This window comes from Habropoda laboriosa, unplaced genomic scaffold, assembly GCF_001263275.1.
Source record: "Habropoda laboriosa isolate 0110345459 unplaced genomic scaffold, ASM126327v1 scaffold5, whole genome shotgun sequence".
In the NCBI taxonomy this organism is placed as follows: Eukaryota; Metazoa; Arthropoda; class Insecta; order Hymenoptera; family Apidae; genus Habropoda; species Habropoda laboriosa.
In genome coordinates this window covers 1,781,659-1,803,108 of record NW_017100161.1, presented here as the reverse complement: position 1 = coordinate 1,803,108, position 21,450 = coordinate 1,781,659, and the positions used below count along the sequence as shown (strand labels likewise).

General features: G+C 40.5%; 1 protein-coding gene across 1 annotated transcript in view; it reads left to right on the top strand.

The window, feature by feature from the left end:
* The window catches only part of LOC108578433 (protein lap4), a 67,501-nt gene that overhangs the window by 1,634 nt on the left and 44,417 nt on the right, over positions 1-21,450 (top strand).

The following is a 21,450-nucleotide window of genomic DNA, read 5'->3' as shown; positions in this document are numbered from 1 at the left end:
CAGCGGCTCGTGGCTCGAAAGGCACGTCGAATCGTACGTTCTTTTACGCCCGCCTCAGAGTTGTTTCCCAAGAGAGAAGCCTTTCCTTTCTCGCTGTTCGCGCTGGATTTACTTACCGTTCCACTTCGGCGTTTTTATGTTTACCTTATGCTCGTCCCTCGCGCCACCCGCGTGCATATACACACAGTGAACGATTCGTTACTTCGCATGCAGCAAACAGCTAAGGAGAAGGAATGCACCGTAGAGTCTCGCGGATGCCTCGTTTTGCCATCGGACCTAACCTCCCCCTCTCAACGTCTCACGGCCCTTCTCCTCTTCTATACCCCTGGAATGCTCGTTGCCGCTAAATACTCGGCAACATTCGTAACTAATCTTAGGTGTGCTTCACTCGACGTTTTTTTCTCGAAATCTGAACGACGATCTTGTTAACGTTTCATGATTCTTCTCCCTTTTTTTTCGCAATCATTTCAGTGTAAGAAAATACTGTTGAAGGAGTGTACAGTGCTTGTAGGAAATGCCGCATTAAAACGTCAAATAATTTTTATTGGAAGTTTGATACGAAGTGTTTGGTATTGGATGACGCGTCGTATACTTGGAAACGATGCATGCGAGGTATGTCACATGAGCTTTTTTTTCCTTTTTTATAATTCGTTCCTTTACGTCCTCTGCGCAACACGTTCGCGCGTTGGCGCCATTTTGAAACCTTCGAAACGACTACGTAAAACAAATCACACCACTGTTAAAAAAAGATGCACATTTCGCTGGTGCACTTAAAAAAGGAGTATCACGGGAAAACTTGTTTCCTTAGATCACTTCTTCTCCCTTCATCTTTGCATGATATGTTCACATGTATGAAATATACATGTAAATTGTCAACTCATGTAAATCCACCATTATCCACTATTCACAATAAACAATATTTTCATTCTAACGAATTCCATTCTACAACACTGTTAGATACGATGAATTTCCTCTTCGAATTAAACAATAATATTAACAACATCAAATTTAAAAATTAAATACGTAACGAAAATAACTACATTAATATTTATAACGCTATTAAAGCGTAATACGTTGCATTGGGCGCAAATTCGAAATTACACGAGGAACAAGTGGCAGATAGATAGTAAGGTGGAATTTTCTCCGACGATATCGCGAAAAGTGCGACGGGAATACACGCTATAAATAATTCCCCCGCGTAATTACTACTTCCTGATGCGCTGCCGCTCTCGTTATCAATAAACGCGCCGCTCGTACATTCTTTCGTGGACACGCGCGCGTGACACATGTCCAACCGAGTAATTAGGTTCGAACTATGTCTGCGGACGCATGCACGTTTACCTGTCGCGTGAAATGAAATTTTTCATTCAACAGGCCGGAACGCATCTCGTCGGCGGCCATTGCTGTCGTTCTTCATTCGCGATTCCGCTTTCGAATGCATTTTCTGATTGTCGCTGTTCGATTTACCTTTCAACCTCTCCCCGGTGAAACCCAAACCCATACATTTTTATCTCTTCAAATTAAATATTGAAAATTCCATTTATACAGATCAGATGTTAATTTAATTTACTTCTTATTCTTAGTCTCTAGCTGTTTATAAAAAAAAAAAAACTATTTTGCATCGTTGAAACCTCTGATTTTTCAATAACATTGGACACTTAAAAAAAAAAAAGAGATTCGTTTAAGACGATTTAATTTACTTACGTGAAAATTAGCGTAGAATAACTCGATGGGTGTTAATTGAATAGTATTTCAGGTAAAAGCAAAAACGTCGGTGTAAATGTATTCCTTAAACGATACATTGTTAGCCAATTCCCTCGTAGAACTTTCACTAATGAATTTCATTGCTGAAATCGCTTATGTAATTAATTAAAAGTGTTGGTCGTTAGGCGATTTTAATTCACCTAAACGAAATTGCCCGGATAATTGCTTAAACTTTAGTCGCAATTTACTCAGCTCGCTTTCTTAGCTATCCCGATTAATTTCATTTGCACGCTCGTTCGTTTTCTACGATTAACTAGTCCATCATTAACTAGAACCCTCCACCATACATACACACACAATCTCTCTCTCTAAAATTCATTTCGTCGAAATGGTGAATGCTTCTCGTTCATTTAATCGCCTTGAATGATATAATAAAGAGTTGACGCGAAACACGGTGGGAATGTTTAACGGCCCAGATCGAGTCAACAGCCTCCATTTTCAGCCGAAACGGTCGAATAATGAACGAAAAAAAAAAAAAAAAAATAAATAAAAAGGAGAAAAAAAGAGAGAGAGAGAAAAAAATTTCGAACAATGCCGAAGTGTATAATAAGCGGCGGCATTGTACACGCTGAAAATGAATTCTTTTGTTCGTGATGAAAGTCGAGAGAGCCCGGGAGTTCCGAGCCAACGTTAAAACGCTCGGCTGTTTCGCGTCGCGACGACCTGTGCGCGATTTTCGAAAACTGAATCGTCCGATACTTCGTTGCCCGTTCATCTCTGGCCCCCTCCTGTCTATTCTCGTTCGTTCACTTCCGAATCAATGAAAACCGAGCCAAACTTTGTCCACTGTGATGACGGTCTGCTGTGTGAATCTTTCTAACCTAGGAGATATCCCTCTTTACATGCAACTTCGAAATATTCTTTCCCTCGATTACTCGAAAGTTCTCGAGGATTTTTTGCGCAGTTCACATTCGTCGAGAATACTCGAGTCGCCCGTTGTTCGTGATAATAGCTCTCCCTAATCTCCGAGGTTTTTAAGTGAAAAAAAGAATTCGTCACAGGGTACATAGAGTGGAAGTATGTAGTAGTAAGTAGTACAGAGTACGAGATAGAGTAAACGAGATAAAGACGAGATCGATTATTCAAATTTTAGGTTCGACATGTGGCTATCGTGTTGTCACTCGATTGTTTCCGAGTGACCAGCACTGTGACGCACTGATAACGGGTCACGATTTGACCGATAACATCTCCTCGTAGTTGACCATCGACGCGACTGAACGATCGTTTGGACTGTTTTTTTTTTCTGCAAAGGTATTATTCATGGGAAATTATTGCAACAGGAATTATATGATATATATAGCGAAATTTATTAAGTTGAAAACATATGTAAATCACGTCTGCTTAAGTATTTCCTATTCGAGCATCCTCGCTCGAGTTACATACTAATATCAACTAAAGTACTTCTCTTCCTCGGAGACTTCGCAGCGTTTCAAGACTCTCGAAGTCTCTTTCTATTAGCCTCGACAAGCGTTTGCAACACTATTGCGACGATCCTCGAGAATTAACAGGTATACTAACGTACTCTATCCATTCTTGACGGAAGAAACGTCGAAAAGAACCTCTTTAGAACAGGTGTGTCCAACTCGCGGCTCGCGGGCTGCATACGGGCTCTGAATAGCCCGCCAAACTTTTAACATTATTATACGATTTTTGGAGATATTTTCCGTGACTCGATTTCGTTATAATAAAAAGTATAGGAAAATAGAGGAATTTTCGTTACTTGTATGTATTAATTATATTGTTAGAGCAGGTGTGTCCAACCTGCTGCCCCGCGGGCTGCATGCGTGCCCTAAATAGCCCGCCAAACTTTGAACATTGTTATACGATTTTTAGCGATACTTATACTGACTCGATTGAGTTACAATGAAAAGTATAAAAGGAACAAAGGAGGTTTCGTTACCTATATACATTAACTGTATTGAACATTTCTCATACACGTTTCAACCATCCTAAACTCTTAGCAACTTCTCTTTATCCACTCCACTGTTTGCCCAGTCAGAAGCTTAATCGCCGTTAGAATAGTTAAGGACCTCCCACGAGCGATCAAGATGACTTTTTTTTCCGCCATGAAAGAATCCATTTATCGTGTCGATCGGTGGTTTCTCCTCCGTCGTCATCGATCGACAACGACGACGACCGTTCTCCTCTCGAAAGGATCGAGTTATCAAGTCCATCGAGGCGAGGAACAATAAAAGGAACGAACCGTGGACCAAGAGACATTTCACCGTTCACTCTAATTCTCTGTCTCTTCCTACAGAGATCCTTATCGAACGATATTACGACTGTCCTCTCAAGGACGATCCTTTATTGTCAGCCATGACGCGGTGTAAAAATGAGAGAGATGAGATCCGTGTCGGTCAACGACATACAGTGGCCTCTCCTTCTCATATATGAGAACGGGACGTTTCGTAGGAACATATAGGCCGACCCGTTGCTAAGTTTCAGGCATCTCTTCGCCAAAGTCCGGGTAACTCGATATCGAGACACGCTAATATCCACCGGGTTCGTGTGATAAACTGGGGCTGGGTTTGCACCTTGGGAAACGATGCTCGTGCTCTCCACCGTTCCACTAAGTGGGCCGATCTGTGGGATTAGGCGGTTCCAGGCCGGCACGGTGTGAGAATGAACACTGGCTCCGTTCCCTGGGAAAGAAACGGGGTCTGATTTTAAACTCTTTGACGTTTCTACTGTTTCCACCGCGACTTATTAACCTGTTAACTGGCTTCGTTTTCTCGCTCGTAATTCAGATCTCTTGGGTATACGGTGGAATTTTTAGCTCAATTTTTTGCAACTGCCGGTGATTTCGTGGACTTATTTGTGTACGAGAGTGTAATTAGAAATGTGGAATCATCGATTGAATGAATTATTGGTTACTCGAGACAATTCGTTAAGGCAATGTTACGTTTACGAAATTTTGTGTGGAAAATAGTAGGGACTTTTATTTTTCAACATATTTCTGGATGGGTTTCATTGATGAAATATAATAAAGACTTTTTTCGACCTTGCTTTATGGGTTTTTTTTTAATATATGAGGACAATTATGAAAATCTTTTTGTCAAGAGCAAAGAGTTAGCATTGCTTCAGATAAGAAAGGTTTAAAATTCAGATAAAAGTAAATTTTAATGTAAATCTGGTCTAATTCTGCCACGTACTTGACCCTAATTTGCACCACTGTGGCTCGATGTAACAAGTTAAAACGAAAGATCGAAGTGTTTTTAATTCTTCATGTAAAAACACTTATTACGCACACTTGTGTTATTTTTCATAACAATTCCTCTAGCATCTTCAGCACTTGGAGTTTCGCAAAATGCAATAATATAAGAGTCGAATTTTTCGAGCTCGCCGAGCGGAAATACCACCTTAAGGAAGCTGGAATTTCAAGGTTCTTCTCGTAAAACCGCTTCGTTGCGCACCATTCTGTTCGTCAGATTCTCCGCGAAGAGATGAGGTTGAATGGCGGCGAGAAGAATAGAGGAAAATGAGAAGATCCGATTGTTAATCCGGTGTCTCCTTAAAAAACGGCTAAATCTCCCGGCTCGAGTTTTCCCTACGGCGCTCAGCGATTTTCCATAAAAAAAAAAAGAAAAGAAAGAATAAAAATAAACGTTGTATCGGTTATTCTTCGATTATTTTTCATTCTCGGTACGATTTTCAAGCGTAATCTCTAAATAAACGCGAGGAAGGCACGCGTACACGTTTTGCAGAATGTATAAATTCCACGGCGTATTGGGGCCTCTGAAATATTGGACACCTGAATGAGCGATAAAGCTGTTTGAGTAGCTGATCCTCCAGTTATTTTGAGCTACGTATAGAGCTATCGATTGTTCACAATTCGCTACAGCTTCGCCTTCGGCCCCCTCCCCCTTTATTTTATTTCAATATCATGCCGTGAAATATACAAGCGTTTCTCTCAAAAACCGTGTCATTTCGTACGAATACCTACGATTTTTCTGATCGCTCATCCGGGACATAACTACTCTCCGTTGAAGAGAAGAACAATTCAAACTGGATCTTTTCGTCGATGAATCACACAAGTGATTACTGTACGATCGTTATCTAAAAATTACTAGAGCAATGAAAATTACCGATCTTGCAAAGTTTCTCAGAATGTTACATTTCTTCTATTTTTTTTTTTTCACGATTCTCTGATTTTTCCTTTCAATCGTGTACCGATACGGAAATCTCTACTTTTAGAGTTCGCCGTTCACTCCGCGTATATTTGTATGTAAATGGTGTGTTAGGATCGTTGAAAATTTACTCTCGAGTGTTTCTCGCTTTGAAACGCCTGGTCAGACGAGGTTTTCGTCGTTTCCTGTTCCGCGGATCCTCTCGAAGGGAGGACTCTTTCTCGTGGGAGAGAGAGAAAAGCGTGAACGTGCGCAGACTTATCACGACACCAGTTATTTCCTGGTTCCAGTTAGTTTATTATACCGGTACCGTGGCAGCTCTAATGACACTCGCGATGACGATGTACCGTAATATGCTTATTAAAAGCGTCCGTCTAAGACAAAGACCCAGTGTCCACTGAATGGTCTTGCTATGGTGGACAGATGGATAGGTAGTTAATTCGGTGTTAACTCGACAAGTGGGCTACGAAGTGGACTTGGTTTTACAATGTTGTACTAACGCAATTACGCTAGATGTTCCCCTATTGTTTCGTTCTTCCCTTGTTTCTTCTAATTTTTCTTGAAAATTACGCAATCTCGGTTTTCATATGGAAGATTCGAGGAAAAATTATATGCTACATGTTCGGAATTAACGATTTAACGAAACATCGATGATTAATTCGACCGGTTTAACCCTACCGCGTTCTTCGTTTTGACTATACACTTGAGACTTTTGGGTCAAAAAGGACCTAAGACCTTACGTGTAATAATTTTTGTTTCCAACACGACATATGAACCTAGACAATAAACGTTTAAAATAATGTTAAGGAACGTAAAGTTGATAACAGCAAAAATTACTAAAAGTATAAAAAGGCGGTGGGTCAGAAAAGACCCGAAGACCGCTCTAGGGTTAAACTGATTGATTGCTCCTCGTTAATGCAGTTACCGTGTAATGGTATTTCAGTTTTCGGTTAATTGCCACTTAAACGGGGTGTACCCGTAGATTTCAGCTTAACGATTGTTGCATTCTACAGTTTGCAAACGTTGCATACGTTTATTAACGTTGAAACGAGAAAATTATCGAAGAAGATTGTAAAAATTTCGGGGAAATTGAAAATCGTTCGTGGAGATTCGTTCTTCTTTTTTTTATGAATTCTATCTTACCCTCGGAGTGCTCTGATAATTTCCTATGGAACAGGTTAATTAAAAATTCCTCGCTGTGTCGAAGCGATGGCACGTTCGGATCACCGCGTGACGACACGGAAGAACAATAAATTTCCTCTCACGGTGGGCGACATTGATGAACGGATACCGCCACGTCTCTATGGTTTGTGCGGAAATAAAACTAGTAATTGACACGAAAATGCGGAGATCCGTGAGAATAGGGGAGAATATTTTCGTTGCTCTTGTACCTTCTTCTCGGGAATTCTTTAATTATTTCTCTAAAGTTTCCCAGCTTCTACGTAGTAGGTAAAAGCGTTTACGTTGTGCCGTAGCGTGTTGTCAAAGCTTCTGATCAAACATCGAGAACGATTCCTATCAGCTGTAACTGTTACAATTTCTCTTGGAAGTCTTCAAGGAAATGCGTAACAATTAACCGCGTAAAAATAATTGAAGTACGAATTGTACATAATTGCTACCGATATTCGGGTAATCTCGGCACTCTTTAAAGTCAAAACGAAATTAAAATTATTTTTTATCATAAATGGTAAAAATGTTAATTTCTACATTTCACCTTTCTGAATAATAATTGCACGATAATTAAGCGCAACAGGTTGTCTTCGTTTTTCACTTTTCTTAAAAATTAGTTTAACGTTGCAATAATTGAATTAGCTAGCAAAGTGAAGGAATAGGAAAAAAGTGAAGGAAATTTATTTGTGCCGTAGAAGAGAGGTCGCTGTTAAATGAATATACCATTGCCGTTGCTATTAATTCGTATTATTGTCGTGGTCAGGAACTTACGACGATGATAATTCTCAGTTTTTTTTTTCTTCGCTGGCATTGTCTTAAGCGGCACGGTGTATCGTCTTAAGCGGTGGATCGTGATCCGGCAATTCTGTTACTCGATCTTCATTCGTTATTTAATCGCGAAAATCGCGTGGGTTGCCGTTATAGCCGCTCTATACCGTGGAATTAAGCACCCGGAAGAGACGAGCGGACGAACGATTCCGTTGGAAGCTTTGAAAAGAATCGAGGGATTGAAATGTCACGAACCCTCGAATGCTCTTAGCATTCTTGCTGGATCCGTGGCGATCTCTCTCTCACTCTCTCTCTCTCCCTGTGAACGTGCAAACGTGGAACAAATCGAGTGGCTTGAAACTGGCACAGTTTAACAAATAACTCGGACTCCTTCAATTAAACGTACGATAACTTTTAAAATCGTTTTTACAAGGATCTACTATGCAAATAAATCGTCCATTAAGAATCATTTGCTTCGGAGTTTTGAATACAAGAATAAAAAAAAAAGAGGAGAAAGCACAGAAGGAGAAGTTGTTGGAATTTTAAAAGATCGAGATTTTCCCTTTTAAATGTTCAAGTTAACTTGGCTTGCGATGGATCGAGCAAATTGTTGTTCGTCTCGACTATATTACGATGGCTATTATTGCAATGTAAAAATAAGCGACTTGCAGAAATGCAAACGCCACCGTCCTTCGTTCTGCATTTCGTGCTCGAAATTCTAACTCAGAGCCAATTTTTTGGAAAAAATGAGAAATATTTCTGTATTTTTATCCTTCGACTGTATTGCGCCTAGAAGGAAATTATTCACTCTTCGTACGGAGAAATAGAATTATTAAATAGAAAGACTTCATTTATTAATAATCATTTTTATAAACGAAACATCTTTTTTTAAACTACCAATATTGAGTCTTCTGCCAATTCTTTCATCAACTTGGCATCAATATTTTAGGTATAAATAATATAAAAGAATCTCACTCGTCAAATTTTCTAAAAAAATTCTTCAAATTTATTTGAAAAACACCATCTCACAAATAAGTCTCGCTAAAAATTCACGAAGTAAAGGTACACAGAATAAAGAATACTCTAGCTAAACGCACAAGTAAATATTTCTACCCTGCAGTGTATAGCGAGTTGTGACACTCAGGCCCGCCGTGCATTATTTTACATTTTTCGCCTAGGATTAAATCAAACCTAAAGCACACTTCGTGCAAACAAAAATCTCGATCTCTCATCCTCTCAGATTTCTGTCGACAATCTCAAAACACGCAATCACACGATCTCCCCACGTTTCTTCCACCGGCTATACACATCTCTTCCGCAGTTTAAAGGGTCAAGCTACTCCTCATTCGAAAATCAAATATTCCACGGGAAACATTACACGTTTCCCCTTGAAAATACACGTGTAAACGATAAAACACCGTTACTTCACCGCGAATCGACGGTGTGCGCCTATGGTTGCAATCGACACGTGTATTACATCGATAGCATAACAGTTACACGCCGGCTTGGGAAAATAAATAAATAATCCGGCGGCGCTCACTCCTCGTCGTTTCTCTTCTTGCTAAGCAAGCACAGTGTCGTAGTAGTGGCACAGCGATGAAAATACAGCGGTGGAGTAAGTATAACAGGCCGTCGGAATGTCAAGATCGAGGCGGTTTTCTAGATACCACTGACAAATATCTCACGGCGAAAGTATACGTTGTCCGGTAATTACGTGGGATATACGCCTAAACACCGTGCCAATTTGAAATGTTACGGATGCCAGGTTCGAATAGTTCGCTCGACCGAGCTTCCTCTTTTGCGCGCGTTCGCGTAAAAGCACACACGGGCACACATATACTTATACACACATCATCTCTAACAATACGCCAGATAGACGAACGTTGGACGGTTTCATAATCGCCGCTTTTCGGCCTGGATCCCGGTCGAACGAGCACGCAGGAAATTTACCGGTGGAAAGTTTATGGCCACGGAAGTGCCTGATGAAACTTTCCTTCTTCTTCCTCTCCTCCCCCCGACGCTATCCTACGTGAAATACAGGGTGTTCAGGTAGTTACGGGGTTTTTCTCGTAAATGGTAAGCAAACATTGGCGGGCAGTCAATGGGCGGCGTAAAGTCAGTCGCAGCGAAAAGGTTGTCTTGTTTTATTAACCCTTTGTGGATGGAGGATTACGTGTTACGTCGAAGTACTGATTGCTTGTGTAACGTGTAATTAGGTCACTATTTCAAGTGAAAGTATATGAAAATTATAGTTTCCTCGAATGTACGTAGTTGCATGAGTTCATGGTCACGCTAACTATTTTTATTGCTCGAAAATGTATGAGTTCGTTGGTTGCGTTCGTAGTGTTTCGTGAATGTGTATGTGAGTCTATCGTGCTCAAAGGGTTAACGGGAAATAGGCTATTTCTGTTTTTATTGTTTTGCATGGAATTGATTTTATATGATAGGAAAATAAAGGATACTTTTTTTTAGGAAAATATTGGTTAGGAATAACGAGAACACCCTGTACACGAGGGAGAGCCAAGCATTGAAAAGGGTTTCCCAGATTTATGCATCGATCAATAGGGTCTGTAATATGAATTTTTGTTAAAATGTTGTCGGTTACAAAAGGTACATTTGCATAGGTATTTCCAATAGGCTACCTGAAAGGGTATCTGAAAAATAACGTGAAATTTGAAAATAGTATTCGTCGTATCTCCTGGGAAATTTTAATCTAACTCGATCAATTGACTATTCCTATATCGTTCGCTATTTCTTTGTAACAATGCATTGTTAATCCATCTTAATTTGGCAAAAGTGTTCTAACAGTGAACGTTTTTCACGAATGCATACTTCCTTGGTTGCTTTGAATTTGTCTTCGGTCATTGACGTCGAAAACTTTTCAGGTCTCCCCTTATCGTTAAAGGAAGTAGCTAATTCGAGGCACTGGTAACAGATTACACTCAGCTGGAGAAGAAAAAGGTCGCTGAAAGTACTGGCACAACGAAAAATCCTTCGACGTTTATTCCAGTAAAAATTTTCCTATTCGTCGAATAGATCGTGTCTCGATCACTCTCCAATTAACATCTTCAAATTTGTCTTATCAGAGAAGACACACACATTTCGAAATGCCCCGTGTCTGTGTGTTACAGTCCGTATGCATCGTCCACGAAAGGTCGAGCTTATCGCCGCGTTTTTTTTCTCCTAATAAGAAAGCACGAAGCTTCTCTTTCAGGCTTCGTAAAGTCTGAGAACTGGCCGTCGCTAATTAGTCGGTGACCTTTATCGAACGAAGGCCATTTCTAAGAAAGAACGCGGGGCGTGTCGCTGAAATGGCGAAGTTTCTACGGATTTTCATCGATCGTGATCTCGTTCGATGCACGTTTCTCTCGCGTACACACGAGAGCAACACAGAACTATATTCGATGAAATAAGAATCGATCGGTGTGTGTGTGTGTGTGTTGGGGGTCTCGTTACGTTGAATTGAGATATGTGGTTCGTGCATCACGACATCTTGTCACGAGCAATTTGTGTGATGCGATCGCTGTCGAAATTTGAAATGTGTGGCCTCCGTGGCAGAACTTCGCCGATTAACCTTCAACCCTCCATCTCGCGGAGATCATGTTCTGAAGAACGACCGGGAGATTATAGGGTTAAGTACTAAGCGGGGAAACTTGAAAATTAAAGGGGGCAAGTGAAATGAGATTTAGGAGTGATGATAAGGAAATTTCATGTGGACTTTCGTTAAGTGTTTCTGAATACTTCAGCGGTGTTCTCAACCTCTCCTAGAAGACGGTGATTAATCATATTTACGTTGCTTTTAAAGGTCCGTTGTTTTAAAAACAAAATTATCCTTTTACGATAACGAAGTGAATTTTAATTGAATGGTGAAACAGGGTTAAAAATCTTCGAACTCTATGAAACACTTTGTGCGTCTTCGGAGATGTTAACAAGAGTATTTCAATGTGAAACAATTGTTCACCCGTCCTATTGTTGTTGCAACGAAGCGACTCATTCACGGGAAAAGTAGAAATATTTGTCGCGTTTTATCCGTGGAAAAATTCCGCCGGAAGTATTGACGGTGAAAAGCCGATACTGTCTGGCAAGTCATCGAAATAATTATCCGAATAACAGATCTCTCATTTTCTCCCTCTCTCGCTCTTGCTTTTTAATTTGAATACTCGACAGTCCCGATTTCCCTGTGATAATTCAGCTTTGATTTAGCTCGTTTTGAAAGAGGGTCAGAGGGCAGGAATCACGTTGAATTTCATCTTTAAATCGAATGAACCTCGTTGTTGCGTGGCACTCCGCGCTGATGATAAATTCAGCGTACCAGGGAAATGGAATTTGTAATAATCGAGTAGAGTCTACCTTCTGCTCGTTTAACCGAACGAAACATCTTTTTCTGGAATTTTCAATACTTTTTAATGGAAACTACCTTCGTCGTAGTGGTTCCATCGTAAAATATCATATTCTAAAATACATATTACGTCGAGGAATATTTTCTATCAATATTTCGATACGTTTTTAAAGGAATGAAACTATCACGAACTTCGTGCAACGAACATTTTCATATCTGGAACATGAGATTTTTCCAGCAGAAAAAGCTATTCTCTTCTTCGTTTTCATATTCTCTCCTCGATAGAGGGCAAGGTAGAATGAGAAGCTTTCGTGCTGCGTTTCGAATCAGGCTTTTATTCCCTTTCAATTGGTATTAATAGCGGGGGTGTGATTTTATTGAAATTTATCGCCACCTTAGGAAAGGTCAGTGCATAGTAAAAGTCACTCGAACACGCCTCTGTGAAAGCCTCTCTCTCTAAAGGCCCCTCCTATTGTCGCCACAATTTTTCACTATTTCCCGCGAGATCTATTTTAATCCTTCTATATTAAAAAATCAAGGACAGAAAGATCGTGAAATTCATTCGGTTACGTAAGACGGTTTAAATCGATGAGTCAATAGTTTCTCCCGATCACTTCGTAAAACGTGTGTGTACGCATTTAGAATACTATTAGTCGAAAGGCGTCATAAAGTTTCCCATTGAAATCATCGTTTCATACTTTCCGAAGATATATTTCTTTTCTATTCGTCGACTTGTTCTTTCGAAAATTTCTCTCTGTCACAGAGAAACTTCTTCAAAATCCTCTGTATATTATGCAAAGTATAACATTCGAGTGTAAATAGCTGATCTAACGGATAACAAACTGAGATCTCATCTCTCTCTCGAGAAACGAGACGGTGGAAAATTCTATTGGGTGCAAAGGGTTAATGGTATTAACGTCAACGATAAATTAGCCTGTTCTCCATCAGTTCGAAATCTGAAATACGCAGCTCTACGTAGAAGACGACGGGGGATACCCTGGAACGTGGATAATCAGCGTTGCAATTTCACGTTACGTCTCGATCCTCTACGTCTTTAAAGGCCTGTGTGACAGCGTCGCGAGCTCTCGTAGTAAATAATTTTACAGGCTTGCACGTGAAATGCGACGTTAATCCACACACACACACACAAACATGTACACACGTTTGTAGCCAGTCGTGTGACAGCTGCTTTCTATGTGTGTAAAGCAAGTGTCACGGTCGTTGAGTAATCCTTCGTTCTCTTCTCTCTCGCCGCTGCGAGGAGACGTGTGTGCGATGACAAATTAGCGAAAGAAAATCGCTCGAACAGACATTAACCGGTCGAATAATATAGGATTTTTCTTCTTCGTCGATCATTTCGTACAATTTCCAGTGTAGAATTCGAAAAGGTCAGCTCTCTTAATTCATTATCAAGAGATAAATTGGCCCAGGAACAACGGCGACACATATCTCGTTCCGCAACCTGAACTTTGGCCCGCCATTTAATCGTGTCGACGCATCCAGAGAATTTTGCGATAATTACTGCTCTACGTTAATTATTACCGCGGAGTTTGCAACTTTAATTACGTGCACCATCGTCGTTCCAAGTCGTCGTTATTCGACGTTTCTCGTTTGACACACGGCCGCGTTCGTTTCTAAGCGACTACATTTCCCTTTCGAGACCTCCTATCCTCTCCTCTCCACTCTTTAATTACCCTATTCTTTCTCTCTCTCTCCGCTTCTTTATCGATTCGTTCCAGCTCGATTCGATCGTTCCTTCTTTTCATTTTTTTTGCCTCGTGACAAATGGAGAACGACGCCGGGGCAATTTTTCAAGGAAAATTCAAGGTAAAGGGATCGAGGATAATGAAGGCAAACGAAGGAAAAAGCGGCGGCAAATGCCTCGGCAAGATTAATGCTCGACTCCGCGACAACGACGATCGAATTATTCTCCTTCTGTCTGTATGTGTGCAAACGCGTTTGTCGCGATCGAAATTTATCGGGGGGATAATATGCTGCTGATTCTCTAAATTTGCAATTCTCATTTCAAGAATTTAGATGAAAATTTTTCAATTTTGGCTCCTCCGATGGAGAATCAATTTTCACACGATGCGAATTATATTACATTTTGAAATTGTTGTTTCATATTTTTTTCGTTCGATTTCTTCTTTTTTCGTTCGTGAATCTGTTACTTTCGAGAGGATACACCCCCTCGCATAAGCGGCGTGCACATAAATCTCGAGCAGGCCAGATACCCTATGTATACGATATCTCTTCCCTCGTCGCGATTATACATCGAATTCAATTTGTGTAATAAATTGCATTCCTATGATAATCGATATCATAAATTTCCGTCCGCCACGTTCTTCCTGTACACGTGGCAACCGCATTAATTCGCATTCTACGAGGCTCGCGTGTCTCTCACCGATGCACCTGTACCGAAATCACATTCGCACTGTCGATCCAGGAGTGATCGATAGAAAACGCTCAGCCCCGATACCGTTCCGCAGATGATCACTCCACGATAATGATAACCGTAGCTCGATGCCTATTTATCGATGGTCTGCGAGGAAATGCGCCTCCTTTAAACCTCGTTACAGATTCTTCCGATAAAAACTTGGTTAATTTTCATTCTTTCTCTCGGATGCTTCGATCTACGACGAAGAAGCTAAGTTTTCTCGCAGAGTCTAGTTCCTTTTTTCTTTAAAAAAAAAAATAAACTCGAGAGAAAAAGTAGTTTAAAATTTGCGTTTGATCGATAGTCGAATCGATAGTCGTTAGAAATGTGCAATTTTACGCGATAAAAATACCGTATCTAACGGAGAATATTTACAAAAAAAAATTGGTACTTTTTGAGTTATGCCATTTAGACTGGCAAACGATAAAGATTATCGCGTATTATGACACGTAATGAATGAAATATGAAATTATAATTCATTCCGTGCGATGCTTTAACACTTTGCTGTACCAGTCGTATTTAAGTGACTCACGAATATATCCTCGAGAGTGTGATAATTCGCAGACGGATGACACTCTTATTATTCATAATTGATTTTATTATACGTGGCTAAGTGACGTGTTAGACATAACAGGTATGCAACTGAATTTTCCAGCGAAAGATGAACTATTATTCTCTCGTAATAAGTGTCTTAATTTATTCAACTATACAGAGAGCATTTTCAGTTCGACTGGCTCAGTTTATTGGCTTCTAAGTTCAAGAAACGAAGTTCAGTTTAACGAGAGGGAGGAGGGGTCGGGACCAACTTTACTTCGGTTTTTGTTGCATTTCAACAACCGTGGCCCGGTTTCCTTTTTAACGAGGCTAAAAACTTACGCTCGGGGAGGAAATACTATTTCATCTTCGTGAAATGATGAATGTACTTAGCATGGTATTCTCTTGACTTACTTGGCACGTAAATATTTTACGTATATATACACACACGTGTGTGAGTCTGTGTGTGTATGTGCGTGTGCATGGAAATTACGAAACATTCCCCATGCACATTTGCATCTTCCGTCTGACGGAGTATTTAATCTGTGAGGAATTATTACGGACATTATTCGTGATACAATTGTTACACAACACGGTTACGACCAAGATTATGTTCGACTGTGCTCTCAAGAAGAGACTGTGCTCACGCCTTATCGAGACGCGTTATTTTATCAGCTTCGAGTACAGCGCGACAAGACGAGGAAAAAAATACGCTGGTAAAAATAAAAACGAAGAAATGAGAAAAAAGGGAAGTGTTAGTCAAGTGAAATGAGTCACAAACGCGGGCCATCCTCTCTCCGTTCATTTTCATTCAGGATACAACGCGCGTGTTCGCGTGTGCGATTTTCCTCAACAGGTACATATTGTTCGATAAAATCGTACAAGTGCTTTGGTAATTTTCAACACAGATACGGTAAAACTATTTTCATCGGTCTTTCGCGATTTAAGCGAATTTGCAGTTTTATCGGAACTACGATGTAATGTGATTCCCCGAATCAAATTAAATTCTCGATAACCAAAAAATCCCTGGTTGCATAATGTCACAGGCAATCCTATTAGGATCGAGTCAGAATGTGAAGCGCGCATAGCTGTAATCATTTCCTAATTCAAGCCAAGACTCTCTCCCCCGGTGATCGATAATGCCAGGCATCTTGTATCTCGACCGCCTCGTACACTTTGTAATAATCTTTGCTCTCCGTTCGCTTGCATAAAATTAGCAAACTTACGGTGCGTCCGAAAAAAATGCGGGAAAATTTGAAAAAATAATAAACACTGTAGGAAATTGTATTTTTATATCAAATTTCATCGTTCTAATGCAAAATTCCACGTCTCCACGTTTGAATAATAATTTTCCATTTGCATTCTAGTTCGAAAATAAATTTATAGTTTTCTAACTCGAAAATAAATAATTTGTAGATTTTCATACTTTAAATCGAAACTAAATCATTTTTCTAATTCTCGTTTATCAATCAATATTTCTGCCTCGATAAACAACCACTAAAATTCGGAACAGCCTTTTTTTCGTGCAGCATGCAACGAGAGTCCCTACATTCCCACAACAGTTTCTCAACTGTTCCCATGGGAAACCCATTCACCGGCAAAACGTGTGTCAGATTATTCCTGTGGTCTGAACAAACCATGTATTCTCCGCTTCCTTCGTCTCCGCGTGTGGTTTTATGAAACAGTTACCGTGAGTCGTAGTAAAAAAAAAAAAAGGGGAATTAAAGCGGTTCAAAGGAAAAGGTGGGGGGGTACGTTCGTTCGGAAAATGAGTTTGCGGGGCTCGTCTAGCGGCGATGGTCAACGTATTAAGGCGAGGACACTGGCGTGCATACCAAGTCACCGATGAAAACTCAATAAGGCTGTATAATTAGGTTACGCGAAACGCGTACACGCGCTGGCTTCCCGGACGTTTTCAGTTATAGAAACGTGCAGGGACTCCCGTTGCCCGCGATTCCTCCACTTCTTTCTCCCTTCGTCCTCTGTTCGCGTGTTTTCCACCACGGTTTTCTAAAGTCTCTTCAGGTTGGTATGTGTGTCGATCGTCGCAAAAGTGTTGAAAACGGCAACAGTTTTTGCAGATTTTACAAATCGATACCGATCGAACTTTTTCTTCTCTCCGCGCCATTCTACCGTAACTGTGCCGCACTTCCTCCCACGATCCTAACTTCGTTTCAGTGTTTTTCTGTAATTCGTATTCTGGTGGGAATAGTGTCAATGGTTAATTCGAATCTGTGAATAAAGAATCCAGTGTATTTCGTATTTTGCACGTGATAATTTCTTCGTCGGTTAAAAGTTCTCTATAGGGGAAAAGAGGGAATATTTTAAAATCCATCGAAAGGATCGTGTGCAGGAAAGAAAAATGGTGCCACAGAGGAAACAAAAAAGGACGAGCAGCAGCACCCAGCCAGCCGACGTGTCCGCCATAAAATTCGAGCGCGCTGACGCGAAAGCTTTCCGACGCAAGAATAAAGGACAGTTTTCCACCCTGTCAACCTTGCTCTTTTTCGGGAAAAATCCTATCTAGTTTGCGTATTTTGTTCCCAGCGTGATGCAAATGGGGAAAAAGAAGGAGGGATCGGTCAGGGTTGGTGTTACCAGCGACGACGCGTCGTTGAATATCTGCACACTCGGCGTGTCTCTGTATCGAATAAAAACGATTCGCGGTATCTGGGCCAGTGATTGATATTTCTGTGTTACTTTCGAGGGACAGACAGAGAGGGAGCGAGAGAGAGAGAGTGCCGAGGACAAAAGTGTCCCACTTTTCGAGGCGTCCTAGAGTGTTCGTACCTTCGATCGAGCCGCTTTGTTCCGCTCTAAGGATCCATCGAAAGAGCCGCGCACGTATGCACGGACGTGGAAAGGCGAAAATAAACGGGAAAATAGAGGGTGGCCGCGCCTTCTTCAGCGTTCACGAACGTCTAACGAGTCTGTGAAATTGTGAGACGCGTTCGGTGTTGGTAGAGAGTTACCGACTGATGGTGATGGTGGTGGCAGTGCTGGTACACGTGGGGGCTAGGGGATGGGACAGCAGACGGACTTAATTACGAAATAAATAACGCCGCGGTGCACGTTATCCGGAATAAATATAATTCGAGTCGAGTTGCGTGGGACGAGGAAAGTGAACGTAATTGGCGTTGTTAATATCGTCGCCGTGGGTATATATTTTCTGTGGAAATGGAACGTAGAATGTGCGCACGTTAACTGGGAGATTATTGCAATATACGGGGTAATTCTTAACGCGTTTCGTGGTCAAAGAACAGTCGTCATTTTTACGAGGTGTTTTTGTATGCGATTTGCATTAGCTAAATTAATGACTAAAATCCAAAATTTTCTACCCTTTAAAACCACAGATAATTTAAAAAATAATTTTAGTAAATAAATATATCATCCAGTCGATTAATTTCGATATTAGATACATCAAAGAAGATCTTTGTTCGAGTGAATCAAATTTCCTTTCTTCGAAACGAGATGTGACTAAAATGTTCGACAGTTTCGGTCCATGCGTACGCAGTTTAAACAGCACAATTCGATGAATGAATTAACGTTATCATGTTAGGAGACAACGTGGTGATTAGATGGAACAAGGGAACTTTACGCGTGCGCTCTCTCTCTACAATATTTGCGAAACTTGTTATAAATTGCACGGGTAACTTTCGCGCACACTTGGCTCACACTTCGCGGTCGACCTCATTAATGGCTAACAAGTTGCTCGCGAGGACGAGTTTGAGGAACAATCGAGTGGAAACTGACAACTGGAGACGCGTCCTCTGTCGAGGGTGTTCCCCGGTTGTTCCTGCTTTAAATTTAGGTCCTCGCGAAACCTGCAGTTCAATTAAATAGTTTGCGCGCAGCCTGCTCGAAAAATGTTGCCACTCTCGTTAAAACGGACGAGAAATGTTTAATAAACGACGATGAAAAATTCCCTTATTTCCTGGTTATGAGGCATTTTTTTTTGCACAGCGTATCTGTTCGACGTTCTATTTTAACAGGTGCTTCAAAATTTAACTCTACTTTCGTATTTTTGCAAGTAGTATCGTTGCAATAAAAATGGAAGATAAAATATCGAATATCGATCGATACGAGATTGCAAGTGGTTGTAACAATGAGTGGAAAAAAGTATTGTTAAAAATTGGAGAATTGAAGAGATTTTTTTTGTTTTTGTGAAAAGAAGTATTTGTCGAAACGAATCTGCGATACTACGAGCGCTTGCCGCAGGAAAATTCGTATTTGACGTTGTACAACTGTCCGGAAAAAAAAAGATAATTTTCATTGCCACGGTTATTAAACATTTTTTGATTACTTCAAACTTTTTACGCGATGAATTTCAATACGTACGTATTATTTTCAGGAAAAATATCCTTTTTCCGGAGCAAACTGTCGTACACTCTGTCGATTTTGAACGTTTCGCGTGCACGGTCCTGAAAATTAATCAACGGGAGCTACCGGCAAACACGTTGTTGCTGGAATAATGGCATAAATATGCAACGAGATTCGGTCGGTCCATTATGCATGTTGAATATTTACAAGCAATGTTACTCGCTCGGTTTACAATAACATTCTATTACAAATCTGCCTATACATACGTACAATTTCATCCACTAATACATAGAAACAAAAATTTTTTTTCTATTTCAAAATGCTTCACCATTTTTGCCCCAGTTTCTCTCTCGATAGATCTCTCGCGTGTTTCGTATATATGTATTTCGAGATGCAACGAGGAATTTTCATGGAATCGGAAGAAGTTCGAAATTATCTCGTAACTATTCGAAACTCTTGAACGGAAAAGCAATTCGGTAACGTGCTCACAGAGCCGTACGAGAAAACGTAGAAAACTTGATACGATAACGTAGGATTGCATAATTCGTGTATTTATCTGGCGCGGAACCGTTGGGTCAGAGTTGAAGCATTTCGATCCCTAATCGTGGGCTGGATTCTGTTCCCAGTAGGCTTAAGGAAACAAACAATTTTATTTTCATTCGGAATTTTGGCAGACCCTAAGATCACACGTCCTTCTGTCTCGTCGATAGATTGTGGGTAAAATGAACGAACTCGTTGTGTTCTGGGAACTAACTTCGATCACAAAAGTCTTACGTACGCACATCCGACTTGGTATGTATATTTAGACGATGAAAACAGATTGGGAATGCACGTTGTCATGGGATGTTTAAGACGTGATTTCTCTGACATCTGGAACTTGTAAAGTAATTTTTCTTTTTTTTTTTTAGAGAAAATTTCTTTTCCTCGGTATTTTCGTTTGACAAAATCTCAAATTCATCCTCTGCTTTCAAAAATTTTTATTTATATTCACGAATGTGGTTTAGTTTCTTTAAAAAAAATAGCGTTAATTTTCACATTTCACGGAAGAGTACTCCATCTCAAATTTATTCAAGATATCGGTGTAATTCCCACGTTGATAAAATCTACACGTTTTAACTGACAAAAGTTCTATATTTGTACGTAGACAGTTGTACACAATTCTCGTCTAGATTTCTTTGTCTCGCGTTAGAATCGAGCATGAGAAGAAAACGTCTTTGCGGAGTTGTGCAATTAAACGAAAAGTTAGGCAAGAAGTTGGGGAACTTGACGCGCGTAAAACCAGGTTCGATATACGGCGAATTTTGCAATAAAACGCGCGCGTTCAAGTTAACGCTTACGGAATGAAATTCACGAAACGTTTCGCGGGCATATATACGCAAGCAACGAGAAAGCAGCGGTGTCAATGATTAATGGATTGCATCATTGTGTTTACATTGATATTATCGCGCCGCTGGCATTATTCGATGCTAATGCAATGGGTTTCGCGTAAGCTTCGTAGTTTTCACTTGTTTCAATTAATGCGATACGCTCGAGTGAGACGGTTCATTGACCGTCACGAAAAAAACAAGAGAAAGTAACAATTAAATTACAACGAGATTAGATGCGTGCCGGCAGCGGGTTTGCCCCGTTCTGTGTTACACTTGTGTGTGTGTGTGTGTTGGTAATTCTAATTCAGAATTTTTAATTCAGAAAACCGGCGAGGCGATTGAGTTACACGCAGAATTACACGGCAATAAAACCGGGCGTACAAACCGTGGCCTCCGTGTTTCTTTTTCCCCAGACAAGGAGATAACGATTCCGAATACCTAATTTCTATTATACAACTAAATCCTTCGGAAACTGTGTTGCAAAAACTAATCAGAAACTTTCCTCGTTACCCTTCGTTTTCAATGTTAAACCACGTTTTCAAACTTTATCGCAAGTATTCGCAATTTTTCACCACCGACAAAATTAATACCTCGCGGCGGAACAACTTGAACGGCAAACAGACC